The sequence below is a fragment of the Mobula hypostoma genome, chromosome 24 (genome assembly GCF_963921235.1).
Source record: "Mobula hypostoma chromosome 24, sMobHyp1.1, whole genome shotgun sequence".
Classification (NCBI taxonomy): domain Eukaryota; kingdom Metazoa; phylum Chordata; class Chondrichthyes; order Myliobatiformes; family Myliobatidae; genus Mobula; species Mobula hypostoma.
In genome coordinates this window covers 7267847-7273846 of record NC_086120.1, presented here as the reverse complement: position 1 = coordinate 7273846, position 6000 = coordinate 7267847, and the positions used below count along the sequence as shown (strand labels likewise).

Here is a 6000-nt window from a genome sequence, read left to right as displayed (position 1 = left end):
TGACGGCCCGAAACATTAACTGTTTATTCCCTGACTTTGAGTTCCTCCAGCATTTTGTACGTATGTTGCTCAAGATCTTCAGCACCTACCGAACCTCTTGTGCTTGTGATTTGCTGCAAACCACAATCGCAGATTAAATGGTCCATGTTCCGAACAACAGTAGGTCCTCCTCTCCGCGGGAGGCGCTGCAGTTGACTCCGGGCGACAGTGGGCGCTGTAGGTACTCCGATCCGCGGGAGGCGCTGCAGTTGACTCCGGGCGACAGCGGGCGCTGTAGGTACTCCGATCCGCGGGAGGCGCCGCCTCTCTGCGGGTTCAGGATGATCCTGCGGCCGCGGCTGCCTTGTCGCGGGATGAAAGGCCGAGGTTGCGGCAGTGTGGATTCCCGGCGCTGAGTGCGAGTCCCGCCGTGAGTTTGAATGAAGTTGATGAAGGAGTCTGCGTTATTGTAAGAACTCTGTGGAAGGTGAGTGGGCAGCGGCGAACCCTCCGCGCCGATGCTCCTAGGGCGAGGAGTCGGGCCGAGCCCATGGCACCCAGTCCCTGGGGCCGGAAGCTGCGCATCAGAATTGCCCTGCGGCTCAGCTCGTGTGCTAAGCGGGGGGCCCCCGGCGGCCTATGCCGGCCTTGGCAGCCACCCTGATATTGAAACTTGTAGCACAAGGGGTCTGTGGTGGTGCAAACCCGGCGCAGCCCAACGCTATCTTCCCCCATCCACCCCCGTTACCCGTGCCCTGTGAGGGGGAGGGTGTGGGGCTCTTCTCCAAAGAACAGCGCTTGTTTATGAAATGCGGTTTTAAAAGGAGTCTGGTGGGTCTTGAGGGATCTGTACGTAGAGGCGATCGCTGCGTTTTAAATCAGACCTCGGCTTCAGCAGTTTCTCCCTGGTAAAGCATGAATGCTCAGTGGCGGACTATCCCTCCGGATTTATCTGGCTGCACCTCAGTTGACTGGAGTTTTCAGAGAGCAATTTTCTTGGCCTCGGTTGTTTGGAAGTCTTTACCCCGTTAATAATGCAGACTTTATCAATCTTGTATTGTAATGCATGCTTATTTTCACGTTTTCATGTTGTTCTAAGCCTTCCTCGATGATATAACGTGTAAATGGCTTGGCACCGTGCAAGACATAGGACGAAAGTCAGAAGAATGATATTGTTATTTGGATTGTTCCGTTGTGAGGAAGAAGCAAGTTTGCAGCACGAGGTGTCCGGATCATAACTACTCATGTGAAAATGATCGGGGCTGGCACAATGGCTTAGCAAGCAGAGCTGCTGTCTTGTTCTGACCTCTGGGATCTTTGCTTGTGCGACGTTTGTATGTCCCCTCTATGCCTGCTTGGTTTCCATCTACAGTCCAAAGACATTGATGGTTAGGAGGTTATTTGACTGCTGTAAGTTGCCCCTATTGTGCAGGTAGAAGGTTGAATCTGTGGGGATTTGTGGAACATAGAGGAATAAAATGGGTTGGAATAAAATAGCATAGGAAAAAAGTGAATACTATAAGATTTGTCAGATGGGTGCTTGGTGGTTAACACTGACTTTGTGGCTGAAGGACCTGTTTCCACACATGATTCTATAACTGTTTTCCATCTTCAGCACTGGATCCCTTGGTAATCAATCACACAACTGAGCCCTCTAATTCTTGATCCTCGGTCAGTGGAAAATGGTTTATCTTTATTTACTTTGTCTATACCCTGATGATTTTGAAGAGATCTGTCACTACTCAACTTTCTGTTTAAGGAAAATAATCTCTGCTTCTCCACTCCCACACTGTATACTTGGGATCCTTCTGGTAAATCTATGGATGTTTTCTAAGACATTCATGTCATAAATTGGTGACTCCAGCTGCTCATCATATGTGCTTTTGTGATTGCTTTCTCAAGCTACCTTGCCACTTAAAAAGAGTACAAGTGATATTTCTCTCTTTCAGAGTTCCTTTTACTGCCTCTTGATATTTTCATCAAAATATTTGTGCTTCTCAGTATTAAACTTTCTACGTTTGTTTGTAGGATTTGAGTGGTGTCAACAAAGGTAGCACGTACAATGGCCTTTTTGGATGCTGAAATGCTTTCTTGAATCATATACTCTGGTGGAATTGTACCCTCTGGCACTGTATGTTTCAGGTAGTGTGTGAGTCGGCAGGGAATCTGGTACCATTCTCATCCTGCAGCAGTTATATGTTTGCAAACACCTGTTGGGAAAGCTATGGTGAGTAACTGCAATGTGCTCCATGGATGGTGCACTCTGCAGCCATTGTGAATGCAAACGCTTCTACTGCTAGATCAATAGCCAGCAAAACAGCTGTATTGAGCTGGATAGCAAAAGGTTTCTTGAGAGTTGCTGGAGCTGCAATAATCCAGGCAAATGGAGATCTGTGGTTTGGATATGGTGGATTGGCTTTGGGGTGTCAGGAGGTGAATCACTAGCTGCTGCATCGCAGCTTCTGACCTTTTGATGTCATTAACATGGAAGTGGCAAATCCAATTACGTTAATGATGACATTACCGAACTGTTGAATGTGAGGTGGCTTGATGTAATACTGTTTCCCAGTACCTGTGTGGCACAGAGCTTACTGCATTTATCAGTTCATACCTGAATGTTACCTGAGTCTTGCTGTATGCAGGCATGAATTGTCCCATTTAATAAACAATTATGAATAAAACTGTACTGGTGCAATTATCAAGCATTCCTTTTTCTGACCTAAAGATGTTCAATTTGCAGTCCTACATTGAGGAACTCCTGCTGATGTGAATCATTTCCAAAGATGTCTTTTTATACTTTATGCAGGATGGTCAAACCAGTGGAGGAATTCGGCAGGTCAGCCAGCATCTGTAGAAGGAAATTGAGATTTTTTAGATGAGTTTAGAGTACCGCTGAGGGCAATGCCGTTGGCATTTCTATATGCAGATTCAGAAAGCATTTGATCAACAGCACATCAAAATAGTGAGGATGCTACAAAACCGAAATAAAAACCACTGCTAAGAAATACTTGACATTTGAAGTGCTGCTAAATACAAGCAGTAATATTGAAACTTGTGTAAACTAGAGAAAGGGGACAGCAGAATCAGGGATTCAAAACTGAGATAAACAGTGAAGCAACAGTGGGGAAAATATATTAAGAATCTAGTTAGAAATTTGGTGCTGGTTTCACAACTTTTCCTGACAAAGTCCTGAAGCAATGACATAGAGTATTGCGTAGGATATCGTTTTCAAAACTTGCTGTTTCTATGTTTCTAGGCTTCCCCCGTCGGCAAGAATACTGACAGAATGTAAGTGGACCCTGATAATGTTAATGGATAGGCAAGCACTTGGCAGTTTCACCAGATTACAGCCCATACCACTAATGGCTATCCTTATTTTACCCTTAATCAACATGATGGTTGGTATCAATTGAGAGGGATAAAAAAAAAATCAGTGGACCAGACTCGAAGGGCTGATTGGTCTAATTCTCTCCTATGTCTTATGACAGTTACCAGGAATCTGTTCAATGTTCCTAAGCTTTTTTGCCAGGTTCACTCAGCTCCTTCATAACAGCCTTTGTCCAAGCATGAACAACCAAGCTGAATTCCAGTGGCAAGGTGAAAGAGATCATCTTTATCATCAAGGCAGCTTTTGACCAAGTGCATCATCAAGGAATCCAGTAAAATTGAGAAAGTGGGGAAAAGGAAAACCATCGTCTGGCTGGTCATACTTCATACAAACTCAGTCTAGATAAAGGGTCTTGATACAAAACATTGACTGTCCATTCCCTTCTACAAATGCTGCCTGACCTGCATTCCTCCACTGGTTTGTCTTTTTATACTCTGTGCAGGGTCCATTTATCTTATTGGAAATTATTCACATTAGTAGGAGTTCCTCAGGGCTTCTGCAAGCTGACCATCTTTAGATGCTTCATTGTCAGGGAAACGGATGTTTGATCATTGCACAGTGTCCTTTGATTGATCCTTTGTGGTTTGCCTTTATTACGCCACACATCCTACTGCAAATTTTGCTCTGGAATTGTACCTCTAACAGATTTCCCATTACACAGACTAACTTTCAGTTACTGGGTTTATACTTGCACTTACTCACAAAAAGAACTTTTTCAATTCTCCTTTCCTTTGCCACCAACTCTGTATCTAAGAATGATTATAAGATTGTCAACAGTGCCTTTTAATTTATTTCCCTCAGAAGACTGCAGTGCATTCCATTCAGGCCTGCTAACGCATTAGAAGGGACTTTTTTTTACAGGGGTCTTGATAATTCTCCATGCCCATTGTTTGAAATTACACATACATTTTTTTCTCTATCATGGAAATGAACTTTACTCTTGAGTTGGCTCTTTGTGAAAACTTTATTCAGTGACAATTGAAATTGGGTGAGTAAATAGAGTAGGCATTTAGTGTAAACTTTACATTTATTGGTGATCTGAAATAGTAAATAAGGTCTTTCCATTTAGTATTTAAGTGCACACGTTTGTGTCTTCGTGTGACTCACATAGTTTGGGTCATCCTTGATCTTATATTATCAAGAGGGTTGTACAAATGTCATGTATGTGTAGTCATTCTCCACTGATTATGTTCCAGTCATTGTAAAGAAAGACAGCTGCATTAAATTGTTCCATTTGGCAAATGTTCAGATGATGAGCTGCTGACATGCAGCGGTTTCTGTGCCAGAAGTGAAATTAAATTGCCTCTGATAACTTGTAGGTATCTGCTTCTGGGATTTGTACCTTGACTGTTAGCTGTAATTTTGTTTGTGCAACAACTGTGAATTTGAAAAGTTCAATAAATAAGCATGCTTTGAAGTAGAGCTTTTGCTCAGTCTGTTCTTGGACTAGAGCCTCTTATGCAGGGAATATGGGTCAATGGTCGTGTGGTAATACCAATTGACTGGACAGACTGAGCTTGTTTGTTTGGACCAATCAGCCATGAATGATAGTTGCATTTACTGCACATTTTGGTTTCTTGTATTAATGCTGTCAGATGGAGCTCGTGACTTTTTCTGTTGAAACTTCATAATGTAAGTTTACAGGCGATTTTCAAGGATAATGGAAAGTTTGCTTTGCAATATTTTTTTTACTCGTCAGTGCCATTTTTAAGGTAATGTGTATAAGTTGGCATTTGTTGTAGGAGTCATTAGCATATCATTGTTTTAATTTTGTTGACTATATAGGCAAGTGACAGCTCAGTACAATTTAGTAAACCATTTAGGTTCAAAGGTGGTTGTATACCCCATTATGCTTCTACCAGCTCAATAACCTATCTACTTCTAGATGAAACAGTGAATATTCAGCAGACCAGGCAGCCTCTGTGGAATAGCTCTTACTATAAATATTGCCTGTCCTAAGTATTTGCAAAAATTTCCTGTTAGTGTCAGGTTTCAGCATCTGTTTTTTGCCATCCTAATTCTGCTTCTATTCTTTCCACAATCTGAGTGTATTATTCTTTCAGATTCTGTCTGTTGTACAATGGAATAAATTTCTTAAATATGTCCAGTTACACAATTTATATAAACTTCTGTTAAAACTAAACTCATTGTCTTTTCAATTCCTTTTGCCTAATTTTGCTTTTTGATGCATCTTCAAACAATTTTTTTGTATTACTTAATCACATCTGAAGAATTTTAATTCGACACAGCTTCATGATGCTTGCACCCTGAATTGACAAATAGACACTTATGTATGTTCATGGCATCTAAAAGTGTAGGAAGGAGGTAGTGGTGCAGATGGAGATACGAGTGATCTGCTACCAGCATCAGATTTTTTCTTATTCTGTTCTGCAGAATCTATTCAGGGAAACACAAACTTGTACTTGCTTGAGATAAGTATGTGCTTTAATGGCTCAGTGGGAACATTCACAACATAAGTCACAAAATTGTGGACTTGAGCCCTCCAGAGAAACGAGCACACATCCAGCTGTCATTCCCAATGAGGGATTGCTGCACTTTTGGTAATGCTGTTTTTCTGACACAAACTCTCTGCCTTTTTGGATGAACATAAAAGATCCCATAGAACCATTTCA

General features: G+C 42.1%; 1 protein-coding gene across 6 annotated transcripts in view; it reads left to right on the top strand.

The window, feature by feature from the left end:
• The first annotated feature begins 255 nt into the window (after positions 1 to 255).
• The window catches only part of LOC134337533 (dipeptidyl peptidase 9-like), a 124386-nt gene continuing 118641 nt past the window's right edge, over positions 256 to 6000 (top strand). For 3 of the 6 annotated variants that reach the window (XM_063032630.1, XM_063032629.1, XM_063032631.1), the window contains exon 1: positions 256 to 466. The gene's annotated coding sequence lies outside the window, so the exon portion shown is untranslated. The remainder of the gene's footprint in view (positions 467 to 6000) is intronic. The other 3 variants (XM_063032632.1, XM_063032633.1, XM_063032634.1) reach the window with 2 other exon arrangements.